The 13,526-nt window shown below is 48.4% G+C and overlaps 2 protein-coding genes across 6 annotated transcripts in view; one reads left to right on the forward strand and one right to left on the reverse strand.

The window, feature by feature from the left end:
* LOC147149420 (uncharacterized) overlaps window positions 1-13,526 on the reverse strand; it is a 64,367-nt gene that overhangs the window by 45,214 nt on the left and 5,627 nt on the right. The window lies entirely within an intron of this gene.
* kcnd2 (potassium voltage-gated channel, Shal-related subfamily, member 2) overlaps window positions 1-13,526 on the forward strand; it is a 49,954-nt gene that overhangs the window by 27,684 nt on the left and 8,744 nt on the right. The window lies entirely within an intron of this gene.

Raw genomic sequence — 13,526 nt, forward strand, 5'->3', positions numbered from 1 at the left:
TTCCGACAGCCAATCAAAAGGCCGCCAAGCCGCTCCCCAAATACGCCATGTGATGTCATCATTCCTTGAGTGGAGTGCCGACATTCGGGGCAGTCCATGACTCCTTTGCGTGTTACAGTCTGTAGTGTTGAGGTCCCCTTCAAACAACTTACTGTCCATTCAGCATTTGAAGAAAGAACGCCACCTTGCTTCCTTGCATGTGCTACAGTTTTTCCGTAAATAATACATCTATTATTCAATAAATGGCGCCTATATTCACACAACCGCCCAGTCAGAACAGGAAAAGTTGCACAGAGTTGTACAAGTGATTCTTGTCCACGTTTGCCTGGCCAGTAGTTGACGATGCCCCTTTGCAGAGAAGCAATAGTTGCACAAGCACTCACAGGTCTTCTTTGCCAAAAAAGCCTCAATAAAAAAATAAATAAATAAAAAAAATTCCCGAATTCCTTGCCGAAACAAACGTGTTTTAAACTGCTCTTAAACAAAGGAAGTGCAGACCAATGTTCGGTCGCCGCAGACTTCAAGAGACTGTCCCCCTCCGTTTTTAATCTGTAAATAGTCAATGCTTCAAACACCCGCATGTGGACTTTAGGCTCCGCCCATTTCGACCAGGTATTTGCATGATGCCGCTGAGTTCGCAAGAATTCCTTTCAATGTCCACCCAACCTTTTCTTGCTGTCAAAGTTGACGTTCAGCCGATGTCAGCACGTCTTTATTTGTTTGTGTGAACTTTGGTCGGGAGACGCAACAGAAATAGAATCGCGACGATGTCGGCATCAGGGGACTGCGACATGTTCAAACGGGGGGAGAAAGGGACATTCAGATCAATCGTTATATGCGTTAATGTGGACTAGGGATGGACGACTCAAGTGATTATCGGCGCCGAGAGTCTGCGATTTGAGAATATCGACGAATGAATCTATTTAAAACTGTGTTGAAATCAAAAGTGGAACATTTCTGTCATTTTGAAACTTAGGAGGGCTTCAATTACTGTCAAAAACTATATGGAGCCATTGCTTAAGTTTTCATTGAACTTTTCAAGACATGCTGACGACCCTGGCTGCCCCCTGAAATGTTTGGTTAGAATTGTATAACAAAGAAGAACATTGTCAAAAATGTATAGTAATAATAATAATTAAAAAAAGAAAAAAAATCGACATGACGCAAATCAGAAAAATTGTTCAAGAAACATTTGCTCAAAGACGTTTCAACAAAGTTAAGAGTTTTAGGAGATTTTGAAGCCAATATTTTCCTTGTCACTGAAAATGAATAGGGGCTCCAAATATCGCTTATCTGCCTCCTTGACTACTAATAATCGGTATCGGCCCTGAAAAAACGTCGGTCTATCTCTAAAATGGACACAAGCCTTAGCTATAGTTGAGGACAAAAATGTATTATTTTGTCACTCGTACAACATCTTAAAACTGATGTCATTTGCTTGGCATGACTTACGTTCTTCTTATTAAATTCATTCATTGAACACAAAATGTCAGAAACAAAAGGATGGTGAGGAACCTTGATACTGAAGGGAGAGATTTAATCATCCTGTTCTCACACGCACACAATTTGACGACCTTGACACCTTTATCTCAGTTATGACAAAGAACTTCTTGTTCACGGTCGGTCGGCATGCACAGCAGATGACATTGGACTTTTCAGCACGGGTTTGCTTTTCCTTTGGTTGTACATGCGAAGTGGCAAAACACAGTGGAATGCTAAATTAAATGCCTCTCGTGGGGGGGGGGGGGGGGGTTGAGGCCGGGGCTGACATTGAAATTAATTTGAGGTTCATCGGCATAATTATTCACATGAAACAAGTGCACTCGATTGCTCCAGAGAGGCCGCCTGGCTTGCTTGCTTACTTGATTCTAATCACTTGATGAATCAAAATGCCTAATTTACTAATGAAATTAGTCGCATTGCGGCGCGTCTCATTGTGACTTCAAAGTGGAGCAGAATCCAAGTGTCGTTTGGCGAAATGGACTTTTTAATGTCTTTAGCGTGGCACGTTTAATAGGATGGCACCTTACAGTCCAGCGACTTCAAGATCTCGTTAGATTTTACTAATCAGATGAAGAGAAGAGCGGCAGACAGACAGACTCTCTTTCTCACGTTCTTTCCATTTGCTTTTCTTGCATTAGTGAAGGCTTGCATTTCAAGCCTGCCGGGGGGAAAAAATAAATAAATACCGCACAGCCGGACTGTGGACACCTCCACTGCAGAGTGGGTACACACATAGCGATAACTGAGGCCAAAAGAGATGAGCTTGTTGCCCCCTTCCCAAGCAAATGGCAGATTGTCCAAAGTCTCTCCAAAATCATCCAAACCGATTATCCTGCGGCGGGTTGCGGCGGTGATCTCAAATTGACACCGCACTCGGAGATGAACCGATCCATCGACTAGTCAACGAGTCGACTTAACCACGCCGGGTGGACGTTGAAGTGAGAAACGGAGACCTGCTTCATTTTTGGACACCCTGGCTGCGATGTCACATCCGACCACAGCCCGGCATTTGACTCCAAATTGAGCGCGCGTTGGTTATTCGGCATCAGTCTGCAGCGCGGGTACCCTTCCGTCGTCCGTTATTCGCCTTCTTTCCGGGGGGGGAATAAAATAGTACCCTCCTGCAGGCCGGTCCGCCTTTGATTTTAAAGGGACTTCCGTCAGCGATTCCGACCGCAAACTTCAATAGCACCCTCCGGGTCGATATTTGAACAGAAGGAGTGACTCACAGTGACTCTCTGCGCCATGGAAGCCTGTTTACAGCCTGGTCCCTCACTCAATTCTGTCCCCCCGAAGCAACAACAAATCACCATTTTCCTCGCCGCGGCCATCGAAGCCTCGCCGCGAAAAATAGACGAATGGCCGACGAAATAAAGGGCTTTCCGTCTATGCTTGATCCATCTATTTGAACATTTTTCCCGTCATTCGTCAACCCTGGGCAAAATCGCTTTTCGCGCCAGCTCCACACCATCCGCTACATGATAAACAGTAAACAGACACACATGCTGATATTTTTTTGGTCAGGTGTTGGGGTCTCTCACATTTGAAAACTCTGCTATAAAAAAAAAAAAAAAAAAAAAAAAAAGGATTTGCGTACCCAGTGGTGAGATGTCAAACGCTATCACGGGAGCTGACCTTTGACAATTGAGCATTTACAATTGGTCCCATGAAATTGTACTCAATTATTCCAGCGTCTATTCTGTTCATTTGCTAGCACTTGTCTTGGCTGCACTGCTTTCAGTATACGCAAGTGTTTGCTGGATTTTCTGGTCCAATCAGATTCCAGCATGGATGTGTTGCCATGTCAATCTAACCTTCCCAGGTTATTCGCAGCCAGTAGTGCTGGACCACAGAACGGAACATCGACGGTAATAGCACAGCGTTTAGAAAGAATGCTTTGTTGATTGAGCGCCGCCCGTCCACCACCCCCCGCCCCCAAAACACGGGCAGTCTGCATCGCTTGGTTCCAGCAAAACTGGCTGACGAGCAAAGGGGGCCTCTTGCGCTCCGCGCAAGTTCATGCGTTTCATCATCATCGTGACTGACGAGTAGAATGGACTCTGTTGTCATGTGACGAAACCAATCTTGACTGTGGTCTGCTCCAGATGACGGACGCGGCACAGCTGGGTGCTCGTGCTGCGTTTTCCGGTAGTCTGGACTGCGTTTGCAACTGCAAGGTGATATTGGTGCTATTAAAGGCGGATTCAATTTGATAAATCCCCACTGGAGGCCCAGGTACCAAATTCGCATCCCACCAATCTACGCTTCAGTAGACGAGTGGAATGAGGCGCGCTTTTTTCTTCCATATATTCATTTCAATTGCTTTGTTTTACTATTTTGAGTATCTACGTAAAAAAGGGGGGTAAAAAAGGTAAGAGAGGTGAAAGTGAAAGCTTGGATTGCCATACTGTTAAAAAAAAAAAAAAAAGAAAAGAAAAAGTCTCCACATTGGAAGTGTTTGGGATTTGGGATGGCAGCACAAGCTCAAGCCGGGCTGCACTTTCGGAAACCATCGGTCCCGTTCTCTTGCCAATCGCCGAACATCCAAAGAGCTCTTTTCTCTGCGCCGCGCTGGAACAAATGGACAAAATCATGCTCGGGGTTGCTTTTCTTACAACTGGCATCCATCCCAGCTGAAGAATTGAATTACATCTGAAGTCTGAGCATAAAGATGCGCGCTGACTCCGAAAGGAGAAATAAACAAATGACGCATCTGTACAGTCATACTGATTTTTTTCCCTTTTTTTTCTCCTCTCTCTACTCCGGCTTCTCACTAACCAGATGGCAGTCAGATTTCAGACACGGGCTTCTGGAAGACAATCAAGCAACAAGATTGCTTTTTTCGGAAGGGGGGGTTGCTTTAACTAGATGTCAAATTATCGGCCTTTTCTCTCACACACACACCCACACACCCCCACACACACACAGGCACACACGTGCTCTCAAGTGTGTTTGCCACGAAATGTGTCACAGCAAAAAAAAAAAGAAAAGCAACATTACGTCACTAAAGTCAGTTTTCAAGCCATTTGTATTGAGCACGTTCTTGCAATAAACAACGGCATCTGTGTCGATGCCATCGTGACCATGAACTAGCTAGCGCGCAAGCCATCTAACTCGCTAGCTAGTTAGCTATCTTGCTATCGCTCTCTCTCTCTCTGCTTATCTCACTTTCCATCCATCTTGCGACTTAGCTCTCTTGCCAACTATATCTCATGCGCTCTACTTCTCGGCTAGTTCGATTTCTATTTCTATCTCTCGCTAGCTATCTCACGATCACTATCTATCGCTCTAACCAGCTCTTGCTCACTCCCTCTCTCACACTTAGTATTGCTCTCTCGAGCTTTATCTCCCTATCTGCCGCTCTCTCGCCACCTCTCGCTAGCTTTCACTTTCCATCCCTCGCTCTTTCTTTTCTACTATCGAGCTCTCTGCCTGCTTTCTCTCTCCCGATCTTGTTGTCTGTCCCGGCCGCTCTGTCACACTCTCTCTTATGCTCTCATTATCTCTCACATCCTCCCTGTCACTATTTCTCAATCACTCTTTCTATCCATCTATCTATCAACAGTATCCAGTATCTATCTACAGTGGCTATCCAATCAACTCAACTATTGATAGAGAAGGTTCAAATAACCATTGCTGTGCATGTTGTAAGAATTAGTCATACAATAACAGACAGTTCAAACTTTAAATGAATAACACAAAAAAGTAAGCGGCAGAAAACACTAAAACAATGTTCTCTCTCTCTTCCTCTCCCTCGGAAAGACTGTCACAGCAGTGTTCACTCTGGCAGTAATGAGGCGTTGTTGTCCAAAGCACGGCTTTTGTCCACGCAAAAGCAAAAGCAAAAGCAAAAGCAAAAGGCAACGCGCTCTGTCCCGCTAATGGCCAGTCAACGTCTTGCGCAACATACTGGATAACGTCGGACGAACTGTCGTCGTACGTCTTTGAAGGGTTATGGTAAGACGAACGAACTGTACTCTTCTTTTTTATTTTGGGGGGATGCCACTTCCTGGTTCATTGAGAATGATTTGAAAAGTCCGCATCATACTGATGAGACAACATTTGCATTCTGATTTGAGCGAAATTTTCTTTTCTTTGGTCCTTAAATGACAAAAAGAGAAGGCAAAAAGTGTGCAAAGACATTTCCGTCGGCGTGACTGTCCGTATGTTCGTTAGCAGGCCACTGCTTCGTGCCGAACGACAAAAAGGCCTCCATTGCGACTCACGTGGCAAAGCCAGAAAATCAAGTCCTTATCTGCATTCTCATCCGGATTTGCAGTCAAATGGAAAAGGATTCGCGCTCGGCACGTCCGCCGGCTTGCGTACTCTTTGCCTAATCCCGCTAACTAACAAACCGAGAAAATGCCTCCGTCTCAGCCATCGGCGAGGTAATTATTGCATGGTTTTGTTCTAAGAACTGTGTCTGCCGCCGTTCAAGTGTAGGCGAAACCCTCCACAGATCCCGTTTTTTAAGACACTTTCAAAGAGGCTTCAGATGGGTGGAAGCGACCGGGGAATTGATACTCAGTCATCTCGACACGCCTCGCCTTCCGCTGCGGGCTGGATAACGATCTGGCCATCCATCTTAGGTGCCTCACCTCCGTGTCGGCGCAGGCTCGCAAACGTGCGTACTTGCTTGCCGGAGACAAAGGCAGGCAACAAAGCTCCAACATGGCTTTAATCTCTCTCTCTCTCTCTCTCGCCGCTCTTAATTTCTACGCGCTGAAGGAGGCGGGGATGCTACATGTAGCTCTGCTCCCTCCCCCTTATGGAGAGTCCATCACGGCGAGTGCCTCTCTCTCCAGCGAGCTCTTTGCCTTTTTTGGGGGGGAGGGGGGTTAAGATCACCGCAAGAGCTGCCATGCATTCTATTCCACAGATGACTACTTGCTTTTGCATTTCCAGCAACATGTGTGAGAGGCCCCATTTATTGGCTCGACGCTCGCAGAGATTTGACATCTGCAACTTTCTTTCAAATGTGAGAGACCCCACACGATAAGGAAAAACATCATACCGCACTTACAGTGCGCGCTACTCTAGATGAGCAAAACATCACACCTCACTCAACCATATCTCCATGGACAATTGTGCCTAGGGATGTTCCGGTCAGGGTTTTATGACACCGATACCATTATCCGTGAGTCAGACCGGCCGATACCGATTCACATCACATGGATTATCTGTAAATTTGAAAACTATGAGCCACAATGTGGCAGTCATGTCACTTGTACTGCGCTGTGACGGCACTGCATCAGGGGGCGGTGACGCAACACTGCGCACAGGCTGCTCTCTCATGGCTGGAGACTGCCAAGCATGAGACGCGGGTGATCGGATTCGGGGGATTGGCAATAAAAGGCTCCGATCAAATATTCCGCTCACGTCCTTTTTTGACGAAAACGGGCCGCTCGCGATCGGTGGCCGATCAATCGGAGCATCCCTAATTGTGAGTCTCCTGCTCCGCAGCCGATATCTGGTGCAGTACCGAGACTGAATTGTGAGAGGCAGCACGTGGCCACAACTACAAAGGAGGCTGAGTACTCGTATAAAAGCAAAATGGAAGAAACTTTCCCACAGTTCCGTATTAACTCCCATGCAAACGCCAATTCTTGTCATTTTTATTGTGGCGAATGACTTGTGAGTCGCGGCACACAAACACTCAACACAACCAGTTCGCTTTAAGGGACGGAAAAAGTGGATTGGCACAACTTCATATTTGTGATCGGATTCATAAGACATATTCAACATTTGCACTAAGGGAGGAGATTTGGATGGTGGCAGATCTCTCAAAGCTTGTTCTTGTGCAACAGTCATTTGTGCGAGCTACAGATTGCTTCCTAATCGTCTGTTGTTCCGGAGTTGTTAATACCGAACAGGTTTGCCATTTACCATTGTCGGTCGGTCCGACGATTTACAAGCGGATCGGGGAGGAGGGAAAAAAGAAACGTCCGCTACCACACCAAGATAACAATCTGACTATTGTCTTTGTGTTTTTTGGTGAATCGCGTCGCAGATCTTTCACTTTTGGTGTGCGCGTGTCCCTGACATCAGCGCCAGCTTCAGATCACGCCGCTTTCATCGCCCAATGGTGGCGTCCGCGGCTCGGCCGACCTTGGCATTTGGGATCGTAAATCTCGAACCGGTTGAGCGTTTGTGATTGTTGTGTCCCTGACCGTTTGCTGAGCAGACTGAGCATGAAAAGTCACTCTCAGCACACGCCACGGCACAAGATCATCGCTCGGGATGATCTGTTGGGGACATCTGGCAAACGGGCGTTGGCCGACTTTGATGGCAAGGGAGGGAAAAGGCTCCAAATTTTGCCCCATTCGCCGGTGTGCCTAGCAGGAAAGCTCTGCTGCTTAATGGCCTCGCCGCAATCCCTAATTGACACCTGCTTCCCAGCTCTGTCTGTGATTACATCGAGAAATGGCTTGACCTGTAATGAACTGGAAAACTAATGACATCTGTGAGATGACTCAGTTCGAAAGCAAATCGTCAGACATGAAGTCGTGCCACGCGTGACATTAAAAGGTCCACGCTGACATCTTTGCGCCCAAGCTCCGTCAACGTAGGGCTCCGCCTTGACGGACACCCGAGGCCTAATGGCTCACTCAAGGAGCAGACGGCCGCCGGCATTAGACGAGTTCATTTAGGGAAGAGCCAGCCGGCCATGTCGCCATACGTTGCCCGCCTCACTTGAGAGCCAGGCGGCCGTCACGGCAACGCTCAAGTCCTCCCCGCCTGGCATCCGTCTTCCTCTCAGGAGCTGACGGTCTTCTCAGCTCATTTACCCTTTTGGGGCTCCATCATTCATCTCCTGCGTTTCTCCGCAGCGCCGGGTGCCCGTCTTGAGGCCGGCGAAAAAACCACAGCCACCGAATCACTCATTCGACTCCCTTTTCAGCCTGGGCGCCGCTTGCCAGCGGCCTTGTCTGCGGAGGGCCGTTCAGCTACATGCATCTTACGCGCCGATGATTTGCAGTCATTATCGGCGAGGTCGGGCCTGCATCCGAGAAATCAAGCCTCGCTCCCTAATTGCGTCATGATGGTGAATGATAATCACCTCCGTGTGCAGCAGTACGAGTGTTTGCTCTGCTTTGCTGGTCTGGCTTTCATTGGTTGCAAGGACCCACTGGAGACGGGAAGAGAGAGTGATTATAAAGAGAGATTTAATTGGAATGTTACCTTGGAATGAACTGACAATGAACACTGCTCAATGGTGCCGCAGCCGTTCTGATCTCAAAGGCGCCTTTTGAAGGCTGTTCGTCAGTGACAGAGTTTTTCTCATCTGGGTTGAGCAGACCAGATCATCTCTAGTTCTCGAGGAAGAGGAAAATGTAAGTTCCGAGGTCTAACGCCCCCTCACCGCACGCGGAATAGAAACACAGTCCCGCCTTGGCTTACGAGTGCCCGAGTTACAGGTGAGTGCAAAAGCGTTTTGGAACACCACAACAACCGCTCACAATCTCAGGTCAACGCAGACATGAAAATCAGCATTTACCTGACAACAAGTCCTGCACCAGCAAAACAACTTCGCCAAAGCAGCATTCACACCGAATCCGCTGCGGCTGCGCGATTCCATTGAAGGTAATGTAGTTGACGCGGGCCGGCGCGGCGCGGATATTGCGCTCGGAGCGGTGGGACGCGTAGCCAAAATCTGTTCATTCGTGGCGGGTAAAACCCTCACAGGGTCCCCTTCGCGGCAGCCAATCAGCATCGGGGCGTACTACTTCACGCACAGCGTCCTGTACACTCGGCGGGTTGAGTGCGGTGAGCGCAAAATGGTGGAAAAGATTATCGTTGCCGTTTGTGGACATCCCCATCTATATAACGCGGCCAGCTACCACTACCGGGACAAGACAAAAAAGGAGCAGGCTGGGAGAACCGTGAGCGAGGAGCCTCCAATAGCTGCTGTGTTTTTACTTTCTTTCTTGAGTTGTTTACAGCTGTTGAACTTTACCAAGACGCTTTAGCACAGTGTCGGCCACTTGTTTGCGATGTGGCAAAATGATGTCGTCATCTTCTACCGAAGCCCCTCCCCTCTCCGCTGTGCGCCAATGAAGCAGCTGCGGCACTCGGTTTTCAAATTTCCCGAGGCCAAACGCCAGCGAATAGAGCGAAGCGGAAAGCTAATCCGCGATGGGTGTGAACCTAGCGTAATGCTAAACTAGCTGAAAATAACAAGTGGCAACTTACCCGGATGTGTATTTTTTAGCTTAGACGGACAATTCCCAAATACCAGAAACGGCTGGTTGTTTAAGACAAAGTATTCGCTCCAAATCATTTTTGGTCGCTAACAACATCTGAGCATTGCTGTCAATCAAGGCCGTGGATAGCAAATAGCATTCTGTGAATGTGCGGCGGCATCATTTGTTGTTAATGCTGACTGGTTCACATTCCTCCGAGATTTCAATCAAGATCTCAACCCAGGGCCATTTTCAAGTCTCTCTCGGCTGACCTCTGCGCCCGTTATCCGCCGAGGTTGAAATGAAAGAGCAAGCCTGCCTACGTTGGCCACGCAAGCCAAATCATGGACACATTTCAAATATGGGCTAAGAGTCAAAGGTCACGGGGAAAATAAATAAATGCACGGGCACCTGCTCACAGGAGTGCCCCGACTTCTGTGGAGATCCGATACACTTTTTGGGGGACAGAGAGCGCGAGAGGAGCACGACGAGGCAGCCTCTTGGGAGGCTTGACCCATTTAAAGGGGCAACGCACGAGTGCACTACACTTTGTGCGGGTGTGCGCCTTTTGGGCTTAATTAGGGGTTTTTTTAACACCACTTTTTTTCTTGACATTATTTTTTATCGTGTTTTTATATTTGCCAATACAGTGCAAATTTGCTTTATTACAACATGTACCTTTCGTGCAAGGAGACGGTTCAAATACAACCTGAGCTGCTTCCAAGAAGCGTCTGCCTAGTTAGGCGACGTCATTCGACCTGCCTCATGCAAATGGCGCCCCCCCTGACAACCCCCACCCGCACCCCCGCACCCGTCAACCACAGACGTCTTGCTTTGTCTTACAGCAAAGTGATAATACAATATCAGAAAGAGAGAAATTAACAAGGTCTACTTTGCTCTCCTCACACTAAAACGCTAGGCATGATATGAGGTTGTAATTAAGCGAGAATTTGCAGTCATGAAGTAATTGCACTCAGTTAATTCCCAGCAGCGAATGTGCGAGCGCAAACCCGTATTGAAAAGGAGCTGACGTCAGTGCTAAAGGTTGGGCCAACATGCCAAGAAAGTGGCTGTTCTCTTAATGGAAGACTCCAGATTGCTTGTCGCCACACATCCGCAGCCTCCTTAAGAAATTTAATGCATCATCTGACTGACCTTTCAGGCGGGGAGCATGGATACGTTCCAAAGAGACGTTTTTGTTTTTTTCCCTCCCTCTCTCTCTGCAGCTCTGCTTTCATCACGCGCTCGCATTTAAAAATGTAAGATGCGCTTCGACGCACAAGCCCGAACAAAAACAAGACACGCTCCAACTTCAAAAGATGTCTCCGCCGTTCCCGGCTTTTTCGCTCGCCTCAATGCCGTACCGCTGGCTGGTTGTATCCTTCGCAAGTGCTTTGGCGAACGGGGGTCGCGGGGGACGCTTGGTCACGACATGAAGGAATTAGGCCCAGCCGGCAGGTGCGTGCAGAATTGCATTTCAAAGGACCCTTAAGTGGAACAGCACAATAGCACGTGGAGAAGAGACTTCACACAAGTGCTATTTATTCCTAAGCCACTTCAAATGTCTAACTTCACGTTTTTGAAGGCGCGGAGTACTCCGAGGTCACTGCGACTATTTCAAGACTATCCAAAAATACCATGAAAGACATGCAACAAAAACTCTGGCTTGGACTATTTCAAGGAGACATATTTTGTTCTTTTTTTGGGGGGGGGGGAGGGTCGCAAATTTAAACAGTTCCCAGGTTTTGATAAAAACTCTCCCACATTCTTCACCACCCCGGTCTGCCAATCCAGAGGCACTGTCCCCGCAATGTTGGAGAGGCATGTCAGCTATGACAGGCCCATAACATCCAACATCCATCGGGAACTCCGGACGGATCTCATCCGCTCCCGGGGGCTTGCCACCGAGGAGTTTTTTAACCACCTCGGTGACTTCAACCCCTGAGATAGAAGAGCCCACCTCAGAGTCTCCAGGCTCTGTTTCTTCAATGGAAGGCGTGTCGGTGGAATTCAGCAGTTCTTCAAAGTATGCTCCCCACCGACCCACAACGTCCCGAGTCGAGGTCAGCAGGCCCCATCTCCACTATACACGGTGTTAACGGTGCACCGCGTTCCCCTCCTGAAATGCCGGATGGTGGACCAGAATTTCCTGGAAGCCGTCCGGAAGTCATTTGCCATGGCCTCGCCGAACTCTTCCCACGTCCGAGTTTTTGCCTCAGCGACCGCCGAAGCTGCATTCCGCTTGGCCAGCCGGTATCCGTCAACATACCCGTCAACTGCCTCCGGAGTCCCACAGGCCAAAGAGGCCCGATAGGACTCCTTCTTCAGCTTGACAGCATCCCTGACCGCCGGCGTCCACCAGCGAGTTCGGGGATTGCCGCCACCACAGGCAACGGCCACCTTATGGCCACAGCTCCAATCGGCCGCCTCAACAATGGAAGCACGAAAAATGGTCCACTCGGATTCAATGTCCCCAACGCTTAGCCCAGGACGAGGGCAAAGCTTTGCCGGAGGTGGGAGTTGAAACTCCTTCTGACAGAGGATTCTGCCAGCAAACCCTCACAATATGTTTGGGTCCGCCGGGTCGGACCGGCATCTTCCCCCACCATCGGAGCCAACACACCACCAGGTGATCAGTTGACAGCTCCGCCCCTCTCTACACCCGAGTGTCCAAAACACGCGGACGCAAATCGGATGATACGACTACAAAGTCAATCATCCTAGGGTGTCCTGGTGCCATTTACACAAATGGACACCCCTTATGCTTGAGCAAGGTGTTCGTCGTGGACAATCCGTGACGAGCACAGAAGTCCAGTCGCAGAACACCGCTCGGGTGATTGGAATGAACGGCCCGCCGATCTGAAATGGGGGCGCGGCGTTCCTCCCAATCACGCCCTTCCAGGTGTCACTGTCATTGCCCACGTGAGCATTGAAGTCCCCCAGCAGAATGATGGCATCCAAGGGGGAGCGCTCGTCCAGCACACCCTCCAAGGACTCCAAAAAGGGTGGGTCCTCTAAACTACTGTCTGGTGCATAGGCACAAAAAACAGTCAGGGCATAGCTTGGGCATGTGATGAAGCAAGCATGTTGGGTGCTGCTGCCTCTTCAACCCCTTTAGCAATTTTTTTCCCCCATCTAGACACCTTTCGTGGTGTTAGAGGAAGCTTGTGGAGACTTTGAGATACTTCTGTTCACTCCTCCGCATCCAGACTGCAAATGAATGGCGCATGCTCAAAGCCCCCGCGGGCTAGTGTCAACATGTGAACCCAGACCACTACGGCCTGACATGAGATATCAAGACAAATCCATTTCTTGGAACCACTATCATTAGCTAAGTTCCTTTTGGACCAAACAAAAAAATGTATACAATTAGTTATTATAAAATGTTTAAAAAAGGGGGCAAAGGGGGCAATTTGAGTATGATTTCCTCGTGTATCCAAACATAATGCATTAGATAAAGCGCATATGAAGTCATTCACCGCCATCGACGAATTGACTTGCCTTTTCACAGTCCAGCCGTTCAATCCCAGGCATTCATTGATATTTCTTTCAACTTTTTTCAAACGTTAGGGTAAAAGAGGGTCTGAAAATGTCTGGCAGTGAATGAGTTAACAATCGTTTTCACAATGATGCCAATTTTGTAATCGTGGAGTGCAATCATCGTAATTGTAATTGAATTTCGATGAATTGCGCAGCCCAAAGGTAGACCATTTCCTCCAATGTGTCATTTCACACTTGAGGGGCGGGAAGACGCTGCAGGCAGCCTGCAGACGGTATTCAAGCAATTCCAAAGTCCATTTTCATGACGTGTCCTTTGCAAAAGTTTCCTTTTGGTGTTGA

The sequence above is a fragment of the Filicampus tigris genome, chromosome 4 (genome assembly GCF_054856515.1).
Source record: "Filicampus tigris isolate MCC_2025a chromosome 4, RoL_Ftig_1.0, whole genome shotgun sequence".
Lineage (NCBI taxonomy): Eukaryota > Metazoa > Chordata > Actinopteri > Syngnathiformes > Syngnathidae > Filicampus > Filicampus tigris.